The following is a 21,922-nucleotide window of genomic DNA, read 5'->3' as shown; positions in this document are numbered from 1 at the left end:
ATAGGGAAAGGACATGTGGCTCAGTGATCATAAGATCCACCTTAAAATTGTGTTTCTCTTTATAAGGAATATTGGGGCACAGTCCAGTTTAAATATGTTCTTCTGCATTTGGTTAACGTGATCCAGGTGGACCCCAGAGCGCAATCATTGCCCAGATTGAATTCCCGGGGTGTTAAGGATAGAAACAGATACGGCAGGGAATGACGGGCTCAGTTTTGTCTAAGGCCAACTGTGTTCTCTTAGTTTTCCGTGTCTACAGGGAGGAGACGCTATTTTTCCTATATTCGAAGTAGGAATTCTCTCTAAGTAATTCCTTTAAGAGCTTGGCCGTGGGTCTTTTTTGGAAACTAGCATCTCTCAGAGAGCAAAGCCGGAGACTGGGGTGTTTCAGGCTGGACTTCGCAGCTGTGGGAGCCATGAACTCGCCATGTATCTTGGACAGGCTCCTCAGCCTTCCTGACGTTGCAGTGCCCTCCCTCTGCAAAGGAGCAGATGGTGATAGAGGCCAGCTCTGCACGAGTAGGGCCAGGCAAGGCTGGGACTCATCATAGCTGGGCTAGGTCTTTTTTCTCTTGTCTGAGTGGGTTTATATTTTATTGTTTCAGCCTTCCAGAGAGTGAAGGGGGAAATCAGAGCGTGGGCTTTGAATCACCACTTTACTCAGATCCCAAATGAAAAGTGCCTTATTCGTGCCTGCACTTTGGACGTTTGTAAGTAAAGCGGAGAGTGACCATCAAAACTCACAAGCACAGTTGCAGCACTAGCCGACATTAAGCGATACTCTCAGGAAGAGGACAAACAAAGGGGCTCACGTCACTTTTCCTGTCGAGCGAGGAAGAATCTTTTTCCCCCTGATCCAGGCAGCATTTTCCTGTTCCTTTCTGTTGACAGCCATTTGACTCCTAGGATAGTGAAATGCCTTGAGATGAAAAACTTTTTTTTTTTTTTTTTAAACATCTTTATTGAAGTATAATTGCCTTACAATGGTGTGTTAGCTTCTGCTTTATAACAAAGTGAATCAGTTATACATATACAATATGTTCCCATTTCTCTTCCCTCTTGCATCTCCCTCCCTCCCACCCTCCCCATCCCACCCCTCTAGGTGGTCACAAAGCACCGAGCTGATCTCCCTGTGCTATGCGGCTGCTTCCCACTAGTTATCTATTTTACATTTGGTAGTGTATATATGTCCATGACACTCTCTTACCCTGTCACATCTCACCCCACCCCCTCCCCATAGCCTCAAGTCCATTCTCTAGTAGGTCTGTGTCTTTATTCGAGATGAAAAACTTTTTAACATGTAAATGGGTGTGTGCCTTGAAGGGTTTGACAATTTAAATGAGGCTCCAAACTTTTAAAGTCACTTTTGGTGGTTTCTACTGGAATAGGCATAATCACAAGATCTTTCATTTTTTTAACTTTTTTTAAAAATACAGTGATACAGATAAATATATAGAGTATATAATACACACACAGTATATATTATATAGCTTAAAAAATAATAAAGAATATGGAGAACCATAAAAGAAATAAACTATCATTACTCTATTCCACTGATAATATTTTTATGTAATATATATTTGTACTATAGTTATAGTACAATATACTTTTTACTTTGGCTTTTAGTTCATTTATTTGCCTATCATTAAAAAGCCTTTAAAATATAATTTTGCTGATTGCATAATAGTCCATCTTCTGGCTATTCCATAATATAGTTGTAAAATTTGCTATTGATGTATACTTAGTGGTTTTTTTTTTTACATTTTATAATTACAAATAACATAATGAACATTTCTGTTCATTACATGTACAGCTTTGTGTACATCTCTGAATTTTTTCTTAGGTCAATTCCTAGTTGTAGAATCAATTGATAAGATGCTTTTCACAGCAATAATAGTTTATCCATTCTCTAGTACATACAAGACTCAACAACATTGAGTATTATCATTTATAAAGGGACCTTAAAAAGAAAAAAAAAGAAAGACAAAAAAAAAGAAAAAAGAAAACCATTTTGGAACCAGATCTCCCCAACATTTGCGATCTGCATGGGACTGACTGGGAATGAATGGACAGTCAATGAATTTTAAAGCAGGTTTCCACTTGCTGGTTCTTTCATTTCCCATTTTCTCCAAGCTTACCTCTTGTACCTTCCTCCTCAAATAGTCTCTCCTAAGTCTCTAGTAAAATACTTTCTTCCAGATACTTCAGTTCTCTGTCTCTGCACAAATGTCTCAGGCTGGCATTTGTGCAGAGGCAGCTTCTTCTCTGTCCAAGAAGCAAAACCAGCTGAGCGAAGCCAGTAGCGCTTCCTCTCTCACTCAGAACTCTGAGCGCCCTCACGATGGACCATGAGTGAATGATAACAGAAGAAGCCAGTCTTCTCTTGCCTAGCAGATAGGAGCCTTGGGTATTCCCACCGGGGCTAGGTTCCTTTCACTCATTAAGGTCCCTGGGGCCAGTTGGCTGCAGGGTGGGTCTTTGACTGTATTTTTGCTTTTATCCCCAGAGTCTGTGCCTGGAAGGATAGATAACATCCACATTCCAGAGGGAGAGAAGTTGCCTTTAACTTCCTTTATTTGTATTTCACAAGTGTTTTCCTATTCACACCAGCAATTTGATGGGTTTACAAGATATTCATTTTCTCAGCTTGTCACCTGCTGGCTCCCTCATGTGGCAGTAGAAGATGGGACACTCACTGGGGACCTGGCTGGCTCTGGAGAGTGGGACACACCTGCTGGTCCATTTCCAGGCCCTCATCCACTGTTTGTGGAGTTGAGGCAAGAATATAAATGGAGGCCCCCGGCCTGTGGCCTGCTGCCCTTCCCTCCCCACCCTGGCTCTGTTCTGTACCGTGAAGGGCCTCACACACTTGTGAGCCAGCCTGCATGTCCAAGCTCTGTCTACTCGCTCCCCAAACAGCTAGTCTTTGGCCTCAGGGTGCACATGCTGGCTGTTATGATCTTCCCGAGGAAGATGGACTTGGGGAAGAGACTTGTGCCTGGGAATGGGGTCAAGAATGTATCTGGAGCACAGTCTAGCAAAGGATGAAGGCTCGAGGCCAACAAGTCACTTTGGCCACGTGGCCTCCTGAGATTGGCTGGAGGAGGACCAGAGAGGGGCTCTCCAAAGTTTGGCATCCCCCTTGCTTGGGTCTAAGGGCAGTACTGCCCACATCCATCCTGCCCTCTGTAGAGGGTGATCAGATGTACTTGTCTGGTTTCCCTGGCAAACACTATTCATAGTGTGGAAAGCATCCTCAATACAGTAGTAACTATTTGCTGAGTTCTTACTAAGTGCCAAGGAAGACTTTGTTATGAGCCTGCAATTTCTCATTTGATTTTCACAGCAGCCTAGTGTGATATCGCTATCTGGTGGGGGAAACTCCCTGCACTCTGGTACTTGGGGTGAATTTTGGATTCCACTCTAGATTTTTGGCTTCTTTATCTGCTCACACTTTCCCAGCTGGTCTGGATTCTTGGAACTAACCTTGCCTCCCCAAAGCAAATTCCATGTCTTTGCTTGTCTCCTTGGGTTTCCTTGAGCCCTCCTACATGTCCTGTCCTGAGGCCTTGCTGAACTAGCCACGGAAGATGTCTGGCTGGCTGGCTAGACCACCGAGCTTCCCAGTGGTGTGATGTAGAGCATCAAAGTTGGTGTAGCGTTCACCCTTCTCTCAACAAAGAGCTCAAACTCCCGTGAGTTAGTTGGAGCTAACTCAGTTGGTCTTCCTTATGGTCTTTTTAGATGGTCTAAAAAACTCACCTCCTGTGCTCCCAGCCTGGACCAGCTGTCACTGTCACTCTTGCTCTGTAGGTTGCCCCCATAGTCCCCTACTCACCAAACAAAAGGTCCCTCCACTTGCAAGAACTGGCCGATACCCAGTGCAGTGGCATAGATTACCTAATCAGAGAAGAAGAAAAGTTATCAGTATTCTTTATTTTTACTGATTTTTAATTTATTTTTCTTTAGAAAATTGAAACAAACACAGGTGTTTTGTTTTGTTTTTGAGAAAATTTAAATAGCCACTAGGCTGTTCACTGCTTTTTTTCTTCTTCTTAGATAATTATCCATCCCACGACCTCAATTCCAGTTTTATTCTCTGTTCTAAAGAACGTGATAGTCTATATGGTGAGCTCAGTTGCATCCATCTATTAAATTATTCATTCATTCAACATGTATCTATTGACAGCAACTGTATTTCAGATACCATGTAAGATGCAAGAGATCCCAAAACAAGAAAATGTGGCCATTTCTAAGGCACCATACGAGTGAAGTGTCATGCCTTGGACAGGTTGTTAGTAGTGCCCCTCAGTGGATTTTAGGTCACTGCATCAGAATTTCTGCTATTTGTTTAAAATGCAGCTCTCTGGCCTTTCTCCAATTCTCCTAAATCAGAATGTCTGGGTCCCAGTGGAGGAATCTGCATTTAAGAGGTCTGCGGGTAATTCTATTGCATGGTAAAGTGTAAGAAACCCAGGTTTCCAAGGATGAAGGCATGGGGGAGGGTGGGATGGAGGAGGGTCAGTGTGGAATCGAGTTCATCGGGGGAGACTTCACAAAGAAGCTTGGGTTGAAGGATGAGAAAGCAATGGATTGGTGGAGAGCAGGGGAGGGGTATTCGGGGTTCACAGCGCAGCACAAGTAAAGGTGCAGAAGTGGAAACATGCGGAGGATTGAGGGTTGAGAGGAGACTGGCCAGCAGGGACTCATGTAGCTGAGGAGGAAGAATGAGCTTGGGAGGGCAGCTGTTGGACTTCTCTGAATGCCGGGTGAAGGAGGGTAGGCGTGGCCACATGAGGGGTAAGGAGCTGCTGAAGGACCTCAAATAGTGGAAGGACCTAAGGAAGGCAGGGTTTTAGGTGACTTGATCTGATTTTCTGCAACGGAGCAGAGAGAGTAAAGGAAGTCCACCGGCAACTGGCAGATTAGGAGAGTGTGTGATGCTCACCCTTCAGGCCTCAATCTAAGGACTTGTATATCTATTGTGTAACAGATGTCTGGTTTAGGGATTGTTGACACCTGAACGTGAGCTTTATTGATCCTGCAAAAGGGATATGTTTATGAACTCCTCTTTATTTATTTATTTGGCTGTGCTGCGCCGCTTGTGGGATCTTAGTTGCCCAACCAGGGATTGAACCCAGACCCTCAGCAGTGAATGCAGAGTCCTAACCACTGGACCGCCAAGGAATTCCCATGAACTCTTTAGTAACTTAAACCCATTGCAAATTTTAAAGGATCACTTCGATAGGTGAAGGGCTGTGTTATGGGTGAATCGTGTCCCCCCCCAAAAGATACGTTGACGTTCTAACCTCTGGAACCTGTGACTGTGACCTTATTTGGAAATCTGCTGTGATGCAGATGTAATCAAGATAAGATGAGGTCCTACTGGATTAGGGTAGGCCTTAATCCAGTGACTGGATTGTAAGAAGAGGGAAATTTGGACACAGTCACACAGGGGAGAAGGCCGCGAGAAGATGGAGGCAGAGACGGGAGTGATGAATCTCTAAGTCAAGGAACGCCAGGACTGCTGTCCACCACCAGGAGCTACGAAGAGGCAAGGAAGAGTCCTCTTCTAGAGCCTTGATTTCAGACTCTTCACCTCCAGAACTGCAAGAGAAGGAATTCCTGCTGTTTTAACACCCCCAGTTTGAGGTGCTCTGTTATGACAGCCCGAATGAAGGCAGCCACATAAGTCACTGGGTAGAAAGGCAGGGTGTCAAGATGCGGGTGTGGGCCACGCGTGCTCTTTAGTTCTGTGCAGCAAGTGCTCTGATAAGCAGATACACTTTGACATTCTTCTCTGCTCCTGGGTGAAAGCAGCTACTTCGGAAACAGCCGAGGGGTCCCTGAACGGGGCTGGGGTGGCATTGTGGGTGGGGAGGAGCAGGCTGACGCATGACCCCACCTGGCTTTGGCGGGCAGTGGGCTTGTTCAAGTCAGACCTCCCCCCCAGGGCTGCCAGCAGCTGCTCCTCTGAAGGCTGCGGGTGGCTCTTGAGCAGCGTGTACATGGGCATCACCATCCCTGGGGTGCAGATCCTGCACCGGGTGCCATGGCTCTTGGCAATCCTCTCCTGGAAGGACACAGGCATGGTCACAGGCCCTGCCTTCCTGCTGCCACTGCCTCCTGCCAGGGTCCACATCCTGTGTCTCTCTTGTCATGGTGGAACCCTCTCCCTGAGCAGTGCACCCTCCCCTTGGGCAGAGTGGGCCGGCATCCCCTTTCCTTCTGGAGGAGGTGACCTGGAAGCCGTGTTCTAGCATTACGATTACTTCTCAAGCGCGAATGCCCAGATCCTTCTAATTGGGAATTAACACGCAACCTCCATTCCCAGAGTGAGTAGAATTCTCCAGAAATCAGTAATTATAAGGAAAGCGTGTGTAATTTCAAAAACAGTTTTCTTGAGCACCCCCATATCTTTCCCAGCCTGGTTCTGAGCATGGGGTCACCTCTTTCTGATTAACTTGGAGACTCTCCACTGTGGACCTCATGTTGCTTTCTTTAAATTCTTCTGGTGTGGCTCAAAAGGAGTTCTGCTTTCAAAGGTCCACGATTTTGGTCTGTGTTCTAGATCCTTGCTATTTAAAGTGCAGTCCGTGTACCAGTGGTGTTGGTTCCACCTGCGGTCTTTTAGGAAATGCAGAACCTCAGGCCTCTGCTCCAAACTTCTTGACTCATAATCTGCATTTTTAACAAGCTCCCAGCTGATTGATTCTTGAGCACATTAAAGCCTTGCTCTGGATTCAGAATGTAGTATAATTCCAGGATTTGGGCTTATTGGCCTTGGGGAGAACATCCTCTCTGACTTTCTCAGAGACTCTAGTAAACTCTGCTGGGTCTTTTGCCTTTGTTGACCTTCCTGGAATTGACTCTTATGTGGTTAAATCCAGACTCCTTCTTCCTGGAAGGCCTTGCAGTGTTAATGGGTCTGGACCTATAACTCTCCAAACCCCCGTGACAATGACAGAGGAACTGGTGTGTTTATACCAGTGCATGTCACAGTACTCTTAAAACTCCACGCCAGAGGGAATAATCCTGAATTTTACCCTGTTATCCTCAGAGATGTTTTATTCTATGCACAATGCTCTTTGTGCAATATTTATTTTGCCTCACAGTCTAATTGGCATTAATCAATGTTTTGATCATGCTGTTATTGTTCAAGCAGAAAAAGTAAGAAGAAAGATGATCAGCTAATGAAATGTAGATGGATTTCTAGCTTTCTTTTAAATCACTTAACAGATATTATTATCTTGACCAATATGCATCCAAAGCTTCTACTTACTGGACCACAACCTAGAAGCCCCAGGAGGCACAGTCAACACAGCGTTGATTACAAAGATAGAGTTAAGAAATAAGAAATTTAAGATGTGCTTTTACCTGCACGGGGTGAAGCCTCATTTTGATGCTTCCAACACCTTTCACAGTGGTGACAGCAGCCCCATACAGAGAGCAGATGGGCGCCAGGCACACGGTGACAGGGAAGCGTCTTATATGAGAAGCACAAGGAAAATCCAAAGGAGCAACACAGTTCTGCCCTGTGGGGAATGTGGGAACCAAGAAGGGCAGCAGACACCACCCCCTCTCCCTGTCACTCAGCCTAGAGCATGGGGACCTGGAGGAGTGACTGGGAGGGAGAGTTTAGAGTCCTCTCTGCCGACTCTGTATTATCTATAAGAATTGGGATCCTTAGGGGGAATGTGGGCATTCTGAACCTCAGAAACACTTTCCAAGCCTAGAACAGACCCACCTGGGTCTGGTCTCAGTGGGAATGGACTCGTGTCATCAGGAACACGGTTGGATGTCAACTAGTGAACATTAGCACATTGATCCCTTAACAGGTAAAAGGCGCACCTTTGTCTTTTAACCGTATTTGATAATTTTTTTGCTTGTTCATTTTAAACTCTCTGTATAAGGTCATTCAGCAGAGTTGGAAGGCCTGTGTCCTGAGGCCATTTCTTGATTTCTTGGGCCAGTGGATTTGGGAGCAGCCCAAGTCCTGGAATCTGGCCCTTAATGAAAGGCTGGAATCATGGCCCAGATCCAGCCCAACAGTAGAAAGAGCATTAGTGTCAGAGCCAGAAAACATGGGCTCAAGTTGTTGTTCTACATACTAGTTGCATGACCTTGAACAAGTCACTTCATCCTTCTGACATCAGTTTCCTCATCTGTAAAATGAATGCTTGGCCTAAATTGCGGTTTCTTTCTTTCTTTCTTTCTTTCTTTGGCCGCACCGTGCGCATGCGGGATCTGCGGTATGTGGGATCTGCAGTATGCAGGATCTTCCCTGACCAGGGGTCAAACCCACGCTCCTGCAGTGGAAGCACAGAGTCTTAACCTCTGGACCACCAGGGAGGTCCCTTAATTGGGGATTCTTAACCTGGGATGCATCGATGGGCCTTGGGAGGTCCACGATCTCCCGGAAATTGTGTGCAAAACGTTATTAGTTTTTTAAAAGCTCATAGATTTTTGTCAGCTTCTCAGAGGGGTCTAAGACCTAGAGAGGGTTAGATTCACAAAGCTGGAAGGTCTTTGAGATCTTCGTCAGCTGTGAGATGAGGGTGCAAGCCTGGCCTCTGGGCATCTGGGCAGATACCTTATCTCCTGGGACGCGGGGTCTCGCTTAGACACTATCACGGTGCAGGCACCACAGCCTCCTCTTCCGCAGGCATACTTGGTTCCTATCAGGTGCACTGGGAAGGGTGGTCAAGGAAAGACTCCCAGGTGGACACGTCGCCTCCATTAGAGCTGCCTTCCTAGGGTGTCACTAACGAGGAAAGTCTCCTTTGTGGGGTGAGGTGCAGATCTGAGAAGACATTCGCCTGCCCGCAGGCCTCAGTCAAGGCCACTCTGTATCTTCCTAGCTTTGTGACACTGGACATAGGAACCTCTCCCTGCCTGTTTCCTCGCTTGCAAAGAGGGAAAGGCAATACCTACTTTATCTTCGCAGGCTTAGCATAAGCATCTTGTAGGATAACAGAAGTAAAAGCCCTTGGAAAAATCCTAGTTCATTATAGGTATTCTTCTGGGTTCCAATCATGTAATTGGAAGAGAAACACTTATTTTAGCAGTTTAATGTATTGCTAGTTTTGCCCAGTAGTTTGTACTGCATTTGAAACCAAGTCAGTGAGCCTTCAGAGGAAACTCCCGTCCTTATTTTCCTATCCCACCTGGAGTGTCCCTCTGCTCCTGCTTGGTCCAGGTCCAATGCCAAGGCTCAGCCTCCGCTCCTCTCTTTAGTCATACTTCTCCCTGATTGTGGCCCATTTCCACACAGTTTATGGATTGGACGTAATTAACTAGACTGGCTAAGAAGGCTTTGGAATCTTTGGCTTTTTTTTTTTTTAAAGCCATATGGCTTGCTCATCTAAATTAAGTCATAACCATAAATGCTTATCAGAGAGGTGTGTGAATGAGTGGAGTGGGCTGGGTGTCACTGGAGAGCTTGTGCCCCATTTTAGACGGAGGATGACAGACAGGTCCCACTCAGCTCTAAGCAAGACTGCTGCCAGGCAGGAAGGACTATCTTCCCATTTTTCATGAGAAATTCCTATTTTTTTTAAAAAAAATGAGATTTCCTAATCTTCAAACATTGACAACGAATTAAAAACTATGTGGGCTTTTAAACAAAACTTGTAATTTCTGTCTTTTTTTTTTTTTTTGGCTTCTCTGAGAGATCCATTAGATTTACCAATTAAAATATGTTTGCCATTATGAAGACCTAAATTTCAGAATATAGAATGGTGGGGAAAATCTGTTGTGAGAAAACAGATGTAGAGAAAGGTAATCTTCTCCTATGACATGTGCTCTTCCTGAATCTGGAGAATTTCGTTTTCTTCCAGGGAAGAGTACATGCAGCACAAACCTCTATTATATAACCACCCTCTTGGGGATCTGGAAGGCATTTAAAGGAATAATTAGTGCTGAAAGAAAGAGCTTAGCTTCTATTTCATGGCTATTAAATCAAGATATAAGAAGCTCTGGGGAAACTTTATCCTCTCCAAATAGCTCAATTAACTTAATATCCTTAGAACCATTGCCAAAAGCAAGTAGAGAGCAAGGGCCACGTGACCTGGCTGTGTGGGGATGGAGAGGTTTGATTATTTCTCATAATTGTAGCTGGCCTATGTTTTAAGGGAAACACAGACACGGCCAAGACTTTGATCAAAAGGGTCCAGTTCTTTCATAGGAAAGTCAGCAGGGTGACTTCTGGGTCCACATTCCTCTCAATTACCTGCATTGGAAACAGAAAAGAGAATATTATGGGAATTGAATGGGTGACCCAGAGGAATGCCTGTCATGGCCTGCTTGGTTTATGGACTGGGGTATATTAGGCCTGATTTCATTTGCCTCTTTTTTTGTGCTCTACAGGCAAACAACTTTTACACACATTTATGGAGTACAAGACACACCAAGCATCTGTGGCAACAGTGCTCTTATATGTGATTAGAGTTGGGAACTACCACTGTGTAAAGATGCCCCTGTGTTTTCCTTTAAGAGTTTTATAGTGTCTCATCTTACATTTAGGTCTTTAGTCCATTTGGAGTTTATATTTGTATATGGTGTTAGGGAGTGTTCTAATTTCATTCTTTTACATGTAGCTGTCCAGTTTTCCCAGCACCACTTATTGAAGAAGTTTTCTTTTCTCCATTGTATGTTCTTGCCTCCTTTGTTGTAAATTAGGTGACCATAGGTGCGTGGGTTTATCTCTGGGCTTTCTATCCTGTACCATTGATCTATATTTCTGTTTTTGTGCCAGTACCATACTGTCTTGATTACTGTAGCTTTGTAGTATAGTTTGAAGTCAGGGAGCCTGATTCCTTCAGCTCTGTTTTTCTTTCTCAAGATTGCTTTGGCTATTCAGGGTCTTTTGTGTTTCTATACGAATTGTAAAATTTTTTGTTCTAGTTCTATGAAGAATGCCATTGGTAGTTTGATAGGGATTGCAATGAATCTGTAGATTGCTTTGGTTAGCTAGTGGGAAGCAGCAGCATAGCACAGGGAAATCAGCTTGGTGCTTTGTGATGACCTAGAGGGGTGGGATAGGGTGGGTGGGAGGGAGGCTCAGAAGGGAGGGGATATGGGGATATAGGTATGTGTATGGCTGATTCACTTGTTGTACAACAGAAACTAACACAGCTTTGTGAAGCAATTATACTCCAATAGAGAGCTATTAAAAAAAAAAATGCCCCTGGCACTTAAATTCTTCACGTTTGCTCCACTATCTAATTTTGTGGAGTCTTTGAACCCAGTCTTTTGTACTCTTGAAATACTTCAAATTGGGGAAGGACTTGGATGCTCTGTGTGTGTGTGTGTGTGTGTGTGTGTGTGTGTGTGTGTGTGTGTATGTAAGTGTGAAGGGTCCTTGAGGGAAGAAGGTTTCTATTCTGGCACCTCTGAGACACCTCCTGTGGGGCGTATGTTTGATAACATCAGGGATCCTAAGACTTGGTGGCAGAAAGGGGAGGTGAGGGAGTTGCTACCATCCTGGAGCAGTCCCTGAATGTGCCACTAGCAGCGTGGCCAATGGTGAACCTTGTGGCCCGAGCTCAGGACCCAGGGAGGCTCTGGGGGAACACTAGAATTCCTCCCTCCCTCACCTTGAAAAGTGCGGGATTTGGCACTCTAAAGCCATGGAGGGAGCTTCTTTGCTGCTTCTTTCCCATTTGCTTATTTCCTTTCACTTTTTCTTTGGGTGTCCTGTAAACACCTCCAGCCATTTTGTTGCAACAGAGGAAAGGAAGCTACAGTGGGCCATTCATGTTTGGTTCTTCTTTCTCCCCAGAAGAAAAACATGAACTTGTGTAGACCTCAAAGAATAAAATAGTACAGGAAGATGCTTCCAAGTTGAGATATTACAATTCAAGAGCTTTCTGGATCTCTAGGGGCTGCTATCAATGAAAGAAGCAGCCCTCATCTGCCTGCCCTTACTTTCATCCCAGGTCTTTTGAATATTTATTTATTTATTTGGTTGCACAGGGTCTTAGTGGTGGCATCCAGGCTCCTTAGTTGCGGCATGCATGTGGGATCTATTTCCCTGACCAGGGATTGAACCCTGTCCCCCAGCATTGGGAGCGTGCAGTCTTAACCACTGTGCCACCAGGGAAGTCCCCCAGGTCTTTTGAAAGCACTTAATGAGAAAGTGGTTGGATAATATTTTTATAATCTAGCTGATTCCACCCCTACCACACAACCTGTGTTTCCTCTAACCCTTGACTTATTCCCTGTCCGGGCTGCAGCCACTTTATTCTGGGCTCATGACTCAGAAGGGATGCGGGACAGAAAATAGAGGAAGGAGCCTCCAAAGCCCAGGCCAGTGGAACAAGTGAGTAAGGACTCAGCTTGTAAGTGAGAGTTTTGGAAGAATGTTTGGTGGCTGCTGGCGGTGGAGACTGGCTACAGGAGAGAGAGTTAAAAAGAAAGTCATGAGAAGGTAGAGGCCCTGCTCTGTCTCCTTCCTTGGGCCAAGCCCCCACGTGGGGCAGGTGTGGAGGTACCTGACCAAATTCCAGCTAAGCTCATGGGATGGGAAGGTGGAGGGGCCCTGGAGGAGAGGTGGCAAGACCCCAGAGAAGCTGCATGCCTTGGAGCACAGAATGGTCCCTTGAGAGACGCATGAGAGGAACAGGCCTGGCAGAAGGCACTGAGGGTTAACTAGTGGCCTGTGTGGACTGATGGTGAGGCCTGGAGGGGTGGCTGCCAAGGAAAAGTGTTGTAGAGTTTCCTCCTACAATTCAACTGCAACTCAGGGAAAGAGGGGGCCTGGAAATTGACTGCAATTACACGTCAACTAATTCTGTATAATGGAGACTCAACAGAAAAATTAAGTTCAAAAAAAAAAAAAAAAAAGAGCGCTCCATTCTTATCCTCCTGAGTTTGAGAATCGGTATATGCTGCTAGAATAGAGGGCCTCCGGTTTATCAGGCCCAGTGCTAAGGGCCTCGTATAAGAAGTTAAGAGGTTCCTAATCAATGAAAGAAGCATCTCTCTCTTAATCTTTACAATAGCCCTAAAGACGGGCACCCTGAGGCTCAGGGAGGTGAAGTAACTTGTAGAAGCTTGTCCAGTAAAAGGCAGAGCTGACTTGGAACCAAAGCTGTCTGACACCGAGGCATGTGCCATTATCCCCAGTGCTTTACTGCCTCCCCACATTCCCAGAGGCCGAGCCTGGGCGGACTGGATAACAGGCCAAATTAGCCTGGTTCCCAGCCTCTGGCTTCTTGTCCCTGATTGGAGCGGTCTCAACCCAAACAGGCCACAAGTGCTCCCCTCACATTAGAAGTTTCCTGTTGTCTCTGCAAACTATGGTAGTGACACCCAACCCTTACCTTCCACCCATTCACAAAGAAAACCAACTCATCCGATCTCGATGGGCAAGGCATTGCACCCGTAGATAAAGGTTCACCTTACAGCTCCAAATGGGAATGCTCTTTGGCACCAGCTGCAGAAATGAGCAGAAAGGATTTAGGTCCAAGCAACTGAAATCTCTCCCTGTGTGGAAGCAGACAGCCTGGAGCCCCAGAGAGCAGGGCAGGTGGTGGAGACTCCCTTGCTTTGTGGCCTTTTAAGTCAAGGTCACCTGTGTGGCCCTGCCTCCTAGCTCATGCCTCACTTTGCCTTCCACCAATCCTGGCTTTGAAGCTTGCTCGTGAATAGCCCACACCTCTTTGTGCTTCCTCGGAAGTTGGAGGGCTTCAGTGTGAAAACCGTAAACAACTGTCTAAACTTAAACCCACTCTACATGCTGCTTCCGCCCCAGGGGCGTGTCCTGGATGGACTTCCTCCTTCTCATGGAGAGCTAGCAGTGGGCCTTCAGAGACCTCCCACTTGCCCCAACGTTTTTCTTATTCTAGCTGCAGAAATGTCTCCTCATAGGAAATTGCATGGACAAGTCCAATCTGTGCCCTGAAGTGGAGGTGTAGGGTGTTGCATCCACTCAGCACCTTGACGCCCTTCCTCCTTCCTCCTGGCCCACAGGATTATTCCACTGGAAAATAGTGATCCAGTCTAGGTAACCACTCAACAGATAAATAAACTGGGACCCACCTCTCTGAGCGCAGCTTCACCTCTTTCTCCCTTGGTTGTCGTCTCTGCCACACTGGCCTTTCCCTGCTTCTTGAATGTGCTGAGTTCGTTCCTGTCCTAGGCCTTGGTGCATGTTACCCGTTCCGCCTTGACTTCTCTTCTCTCAGATGCTGGCATGCCTGTGCCTTCTGGATACTTGGGTCTGAGCTCTTCCCTGACCACCCCGTCTGAAGGAGCATGTCCATCACTCTCCTAACAGCTCTGTTTCGTTCTCTTCATGGCACTCAGTCCTACCTGACATGGATGCTTCTTCACCTGTTATTTGCTTTCTCCACTAGAATGTAAGCTCCCTGAGGGCAGCACTGTATCCCAGGCCTGGAATGGTGCCGAGCACAGAATAGATGCCCAAAGAGTACCTGTTAAGTGACCAAAGAAGGCTCTTCCATACTGAAGTGATAGCAACCCTGTTCCTGTCCGGCTGTGGTTGTTTGTCCTTGTATCTTCCCTCCTTCTCTATTTACCATAAAAAAGCAGCATCAAACCTCCCTTCACTGCTCTCTCTCATTCCAAAAGCATCTGCAGATCCAACCAATTGCTTCTTTACTTTCTACTTAATAAACCAGGAAACCAGTCTCTAATCTGCTACTAATAGTTGTTGGCTTATCAATGTTCGTATCTCATTTTCCCAATTAGGTAATAAGCTCCTGGAGGTTAAGCAGCTGGTTGTTTCCCCCACCATGAAGCAGTAAATGTTGAGTCAGATTTTAAAGAAAGGACAGACATTGGCCAAGAAAGGAAGGACATTTTAAGCAGCAAAATTGAAAATAGCAGGGAAAGGAGATACAGAATCTAATTCCTTGTGTAGCCTTGAGAAAAAGCATAGAAGCTAAACCAAGCAAGGTATGTGTGGGTGACAGTGGGTAACATCAACTGGCTTTAGCAGACTTTATCTTTACAAGTAATAAAAATATATAGTTATTGAAAAGAAGGGAGATATATGCATAATACATACATCTACATGCATAAACAGATCAAAAAACAAAAAACCCTACCCACCGATCTGGAACATCTGAATTCCTTGGGGTGTTTCTATGGTGAAGTCTTCTAGAGCACTCATGAACTGGAAACAACCTAAATGTCCAAAAATAAGATATAGATCAAATAACAGCACAACTATCTATAAACATGCCATGCAACCATTATGTCATGATGTCACTGGAGAATATTTAATGACATTGAAAGATGTTTATGTTACTAAGCGAAATAAGCAAGCAATACTAAACGCACACGTACCTGTACATAAAGAAGGGTTTAGAAGGATACACAGTAAAATATTAATAATGGTTATGTATAGGCGATGGGATTACAGATGATTTTCTCTTCCTTTTTGTCTTATTTATATTTTCAAAATATTAAAGTAGGTCTTATTTTAATAAGAAAATTTTCTTTGAAATAGAAAAAGGGGGCTTCCCTGGTGGCGCAGTGGTTGAGAATCTGCCTGCCAGTGCAGGGGACACGGGTTCGAGCCCTGGTCCAGGAAGATCCCACATGCCGCAGAGCAACTAGGCCCGTGCGCCACAACTACTGAGCCTGCGTGTCTGGAGCCTGTGCTCCGCAACAAGAGAGGCCACGATAGTGAGAGGCCTGCGCACCGCGATGAAGAGTGGCCCCCGCTTGCCGCAACTAGAGAAAGCCCTAGCACAGGAACGAAGACCCAACATAGCAATCAATCAATCAATCCATCAATCTTTAAAAAAAAAATGTGAAGAAATAGAAAAAGATATAATTTACTTACTGAAGGCTCTTCACTACTATAAATCAATTTGATGTTGCATATTAGCATTTGTCACACAAATTATAAGGCAAATGGAGTAACAAGGCTGTCCCCTTCTCAGCTCAGGAGTGAAGGAGGGCGAGGGAAGGAGAGAGACAAGAAGGGCCAGGAGAAAGCCGTTGGAGGCCGGGAAGTGTCACCCTTTATGCCCCACACTCGACACTCTCTGTGTATTATCAAAACTAGGCTGGGGAGGTCCTTCATGTGCAGCCTCATGCCCAGAACGCCAAGGCATCCAGAGACCCAGAGAAGTCAGTTACCACTTTATTCAGTCCTTGCCTCACTTTGAGGTAGAATTTTAAGAGTAAGCTGATGATGAGGGCTCGCCTATATTCTACCAGGCCACCCTCAGCTGCTGGTGGGATGTAAATCTCATCCAGGACCGCTCGGCAAGCATCACTCAGCATTCGTTTGTCCCATTGCCACTACTAGTAGGAAAGACTGTAAACATTTCACAGAAGAAGCAGAGACAGACACTAATCTAATAGAGCAAGAAGAGATAGAGGGCAATCTGTATCCATCTTTGAAGTCTACACAAAATATCCTCAAATATCTCAATAGCTTTCTTTAGAATCTGATGCAGTGGTTCCCAAATTTTCCTACCAAGTCCTCCTTTTTTAATATTTTTTTTAAAAATTTAATTTTTTTTTTTTTTTTTTTTTGAGTTTTTTTTTTTTTTTTTATTCACACACACACACACTGTATTTTATTTTTACAAGACATAAATAGACTGACACCAAGCATTGTACATGGATGACCACAACAAAAGCAACAATGATTGCAATTACCAAACATGAAACACACTCATACTATGTCATAATATTGACATTCAGTCCAGTAATCCTCCACTGTAACAGCTCCTTTACTTTGCAGTGAAAATTGATTTGTATATTCTTTGCCTCTGAGTCCTTGTGGGATTTTTTTTTTTTTTAATTCAGACAGAAAGTCACAAAAATTATACTCATCCTCATCAGTTCACTCAGTCCCATGTAATTAATTTTTTTTTCATCTTGATCTTTTGTTAGCACTTTTATGAGTTCATCAGTTTTTCATTAGAGTTCTGAAAATGCTTATTCATTCAGTTCAGCAGTACAGTCAGTTACCAGAAACCTGTACTTGTCAGAGTCTTTTCCATGAATTTCTTGAAGATGAAACCCTTTTATAGGAACATATTTGCAAAATCATCAGAGTACACCCAGAACTGTCTGTAAATGACAAAAGACTTAAAAATGACCACAGTTAAAGATTTGATGAAAGTTCATAATAATGCAGTTGACAAGAAAATTAGTTATTTCTGAGATATACATTTTAAAGTAATAACTAGGATTATTACTTATAACATTATACCAGAACATATAAGATTTTTAGAAATTTCATGTAATGTCTGAAACATTTATATTAACATATTTCCATACATATTTCCATACAAATACAAATATAAGATTTTTAGAAATTTCATGTAATGTCTGAAACATTTATATTAACATATTTCCATACATATTTCCATACAAATACAAATATAAGATTTTTAGAAATTTCATGTAATGTCTGAAACCTTTATATTAACATATTTCCATACAAATAACCCAATGAAAGTTTAGTATTAGTTGTTTTGTTTGTTTTTTTATACTGCAGGTTCTTATTAGGCATCAGTTTCATACACATCAGTGTATACATGTCAATCCCAATTGCCCAATCCAGCACACCACCATCCCCACCTCACCGCAGTTTTCCCCCCTTGGTGTCCATATGACCATTCTCTACATTTGTGTCTCAATAAAATTTTAATTTTTAATTGAGATGTAACTGACATATAACATTACATTAATTTCAGGCATATAATGTAATGATGTGATATTTGTATATATTGTGAAATGATCACCACAGTAAGTCTAGTTAATATCCGTCACCACGCATTGTTACTAAATTTCTTTTCCTGTGATGAGAACTTTTAAGATCTAGTTTTTCAGCAACTTTCAAAAATACAGTACTGTATTATTAAGTATAGTCACCATGCTCTACACTACATCCCTGTAACATTTATTTTATAGCTGGAAGTGTGTACTTGTTTAACGCCCTCCACTCATTTTGCACTCCATCTTCCACCCCACCCCACCCCACCTATGGAACCACCAATCTGTTCTCTGTATGAATGAGCTCAGTTTTGGTTTTGTTTTGTTTTAGATTCCAAATGTAAGTGAGACCATACAGTATCTGTTTTTCTCTGCATCATACTTAGCATAATGCCTTCAAGGTCCATCCATGTTGCCACAAATGGCAAGATTTCCTTCTTTTATTATGGCTGAATAATATTCCATTATCCATATATATTTCCTTTATACATTCATCCATCAATGGACACTTAGGTTGCTTCCGTTATCTTGGCTATTGTAAATAACGGTGCAATCAACATGGGATTGCTTATGTCTTTTGAGTCAGTGTTTTCATCTTCTTTGGATAAATACCCAGAAGTGGAACTGTTGGATCATATGGTAGTTCTATTTTTAATTTTTTGAGGAACAACTATACTGTTTTCCAAAGTGGCTGCACCAGTTTATATTCCCACCAAACAGTGTATAAGGGTTTCCTTTTCTCCACTCATGTTATTTCTTGTCTTTCTGATAATAGTTATTCTAACATGTGAGGTGATAGCTCATTGTGGTTTTGACATGCATTGTGATTAGTGATGTTGAGCATCTTTTCATGCACTTGTTGGCCATCTATATGTTTTCTTTGGAAAAGTGTCAATTCAAATCCTCTTCCCATTTTTAAATTGGATTTTTTTTTTTATTATTTTTAATGTCATGGCCTGGGAATGTTGATTTACCTCAAATAGCTTGGATGAGAAAAACTACTAAAATCTGGGACTTTGTCTTGTTCACTGCTATATCTCCAGCAACTAGACCACACCTGGCACATACACTACACAGGTAATGACTGGTAAATGACTGAATTATTGATGATATTTGCAACATTTTTCACGAATGAAAGTTTCTATATAAATGCTTTGAAAGCATTTATTTTACTTATTTTAGTATCTGAGAAAAAACTTGCACTAAGTTCTAATTGTTGACAATGAATATGATGGGTGGATAAAAATTACTGTAAAAGCACTAGTTAGAAGAACTTCAAAAACTTACCGTCCAAATGCTGGAAATAATGAGAATGACAGGAGGAAGGCCAATTAACCTTTTGGAATATTTCATCTTCTTTAAGCTCTTTAAGGACATCTTTAGCTCTCTTAGGACACAGTATTGGAAACATTTACTTATTTTTCAGGTTAATTAAAAGTGGAATTTTGAAGATAATATCTACTTATATTATCTTAGATTAATTTGTGCATTAATCTTATTATAGAAACTGCAACAAAAGAATCATTATATCTTGAAGGAGGTGGGTTTTTGGGCGATTTTTATTTTCTTTGTACTTTTTTGCAGTGCTTAAATTTTCTGCCATCTCTCCACTGATCTATGCTGATCTCAACTGCCTACCCTCACCTTTAACAACACCAGGGTGGGGCTCTCCCCGTCACCAGAACTACTCCAGCTTTTTGTCCACTCATTTCCTGTCTGACATGATTAGTTTTTTCCTATTTCAAGCCCTTCCTCTTAGATGTAGAGACCTTTGAAGACCGGACGCTGTATCTTTTAAATCCTTGGTAGTCTTTGGAGTTTAGCACTGTGCCTGGCATGTAGAGTGGTAGGTAGTTAATAAATAAATAATTGTATTTAAAATATTTGGTTAATAAATATTGGTTGACTAGGAAGTATCTTTATGGTAACGAACTTTCAGTTTACCAGAAACTTGCTGTAGATGATGTTGACTATAGTTTTACTCAATCTTGGCTAAGTTGCATCTTTGTCTGAAACCCCAAATTCAACTCTTCACACAAAGGGCTCTCCTTTTGCAGGGCTAATGTACCCTTTAGGCAGAGAGATAAGGCTCATGGAAATGTGTTCATTTCTTTTAAAAATCAAAAGAAAAAAGTGGGTATAATAATAATGCATATATAACACTTAAGGCAGCCTGGATTATATTTATCCTTATACTGACACAGTCATTTATATTTTTTACTTTATTTTATCTTTTACGGAGGAAGGGACTCACGAAGCAAAGTGCCTAGGGCCCACGAAGTCATACCATGGCCCTGATATGAAAGCAAATCCGATGGTCACCTGGGAATGCACCCCTTCCTATGAGCAGTCCCAGAGGGCTTTCTGCAGCAGCTGGTTGGATATGGAGAGGACACCTCTCCCTTGGAAGCCTGTCTGCAACCCACCGCTCAGGGCGAGCTGGGCTTCCCTGTGGTGGGCGGCAGGTTAGGGAGCACTTATCTGAGTAGAGTGTGGAATATACACAGATAATACAACCTCTTCCGACTTGAGGCTGACTTCAGGTGATTTCTTGAGGAAATGGCTGTCTAAAGGAATCTGCCGTTCTCCTTCTATTAGAGAAAATGACCTTGATTAGGATGAATTTATCAAATTGGAGAATATTCCGCAAGGGACAGACGTAAAGAGAGAGTGCAGCTGGGAGCCAGAGATGTGGGTTCTCGGTCCCACTCCCAGGCTGGGTTGGCTGATGCAGGTTATGGAAACTCTGGGGCTTCCGGTTCCTCTTGCAGAATGGTAAGGTTGGACCCAATACGCTGACAATCTTTTCTGGTTCTTATCGCCCATTATACACCACACAACATTTTGGCTTCAAAGAACTTTAAAGCTATTTGGAAACAACCTAGTACAATGTAGATTCACAAATAGGAAATGGGTACAATGGTTACAGTGTATTTCACAAACCAGAAAACTGAGGCCCAGAGTCCAGAGAGGTTAGGCGACCTGTCCAAAGAGCTAGATATGGGACGAATGGCAGAGGTAGGATGCCTGATATATAGCTTTTTTTCCCCTTAAACAGTTTACCATGCTCTCTTTTTTGATCCACCATAATTTTTAAAATTTGATTTTAATCAAAGAGAGGGTAGCATATCAATAGACCCATGAGTGATATGCATTTGTCTTTATTTCTTTAAGTTTAAATCATTTTCCCTTGGCAAAGCTCAAGTTATCTTTGACTAAAGAGAGAAGTAATGAGTAATAAGCCCCACAAACTTGATTTTGTTTAAAATGAAAAGTACTATAAGGAAAATTTTCACCTTTATGAAGCTCCAAAATGAAATATGCCATAAGACTTTAAAATCACATATATACATCTCATTAAATTTTCCTTTAACTGCTTTGATACTAAAATTTGGACTGTGCATAAATGTGGCCAAATAGTTCAGAAAAATTTTCAGGTGCAGTAACTTATCTGATCTACAAGATAGAGAACATCTGGAGAACAGGATGATTGATCTCGGTTTTATCCTTACATTTGAGGTAATGTGGATATAGCCTATACATATTTGGTGAGTCTAAGTTAGATATATTTGGGTTCCTAGTTCCTAGTTTGTAGAAGGAGCTACATAAGTGATATGATGATTATAAAATAAAATGCCGAAAGCTTGGTCTCTTACCTTTAGATATCAGATTGATGGTAGCATTTCCTGCTGCTGAAATGGGATTTAGGTCAGAAGATTTAGGCCTGCTCACCACATGTCCTAAAGTCTAAATAAATATTGCAGTGATAATATGATATCATTGCATTTTTTAAGCTACACTTAGTTATTTGACAAATAAGGAATTATGTATATAGAGATCTTGTGTAAGTTTTAAAAATTCCCTTCTTTGCTTCGTAGAAAGATCTGGCAAACTTTGGGGGCAGCTAAATATAGTTAGATAACACATTGTGCAAGATTCCGACCCCCCTGACCCCAGTTCAAACTTATTGCTTGAGAAAATATTGGTTTTCCATGTGCAACGAGGAGAAAAATTTCTTTGAGAGCTGACCCTAGCATGAGTGTCCAATAACATGGGGGAGAGTGGAGATTGGAGCCCGAGGAAACTCTAAAGACCCGGGATATGTAGATTCACATTCAGATGTGTGCTGTGCTGCTGTGCAATGCAATTCTTCTTGTTGTCACAAACTGTCAATAAAGCTGCTTTGATACAGCCTTGAATGAGGACCTTTGAG

The 21,922-nt window shown here is 42.9% G+C and overlaps 1 pseudogene; it reads right to left on the bottom strand.

Annotated features, from left to right (window-relative positions):
* The window catches only part of LOC118897973, a 71,604-nt pseudogene extending 58,225 nt beyond the window's left edge, over window positions 1-13,379 (bottom strand).
* Window positions 13,380-21,922: the final 8,543 nt, after the last annotated feature.

This window comes from Balaenoptera musculus, chromosome 7 (genome assembly GCF_009873245.2).
Source record: "Balaenoptera musculus isolate JJ_BM4_2016_0621 chromosome 7, mBalMus1.pri.v3, whole genome shotgun sequence".
Lineage (NCBI taxonomy): Eukaryota > Metazoa > Chordata > Mammalia > Artiodactyla > Balaenopteridae > Balaenoptera > Balaenoptera musculus.
The sequence above is the reverse complement of the archived record's forward strand: the minus strand, read 5'-3'. Positions and strand labels throughout refer to the sequence as shown.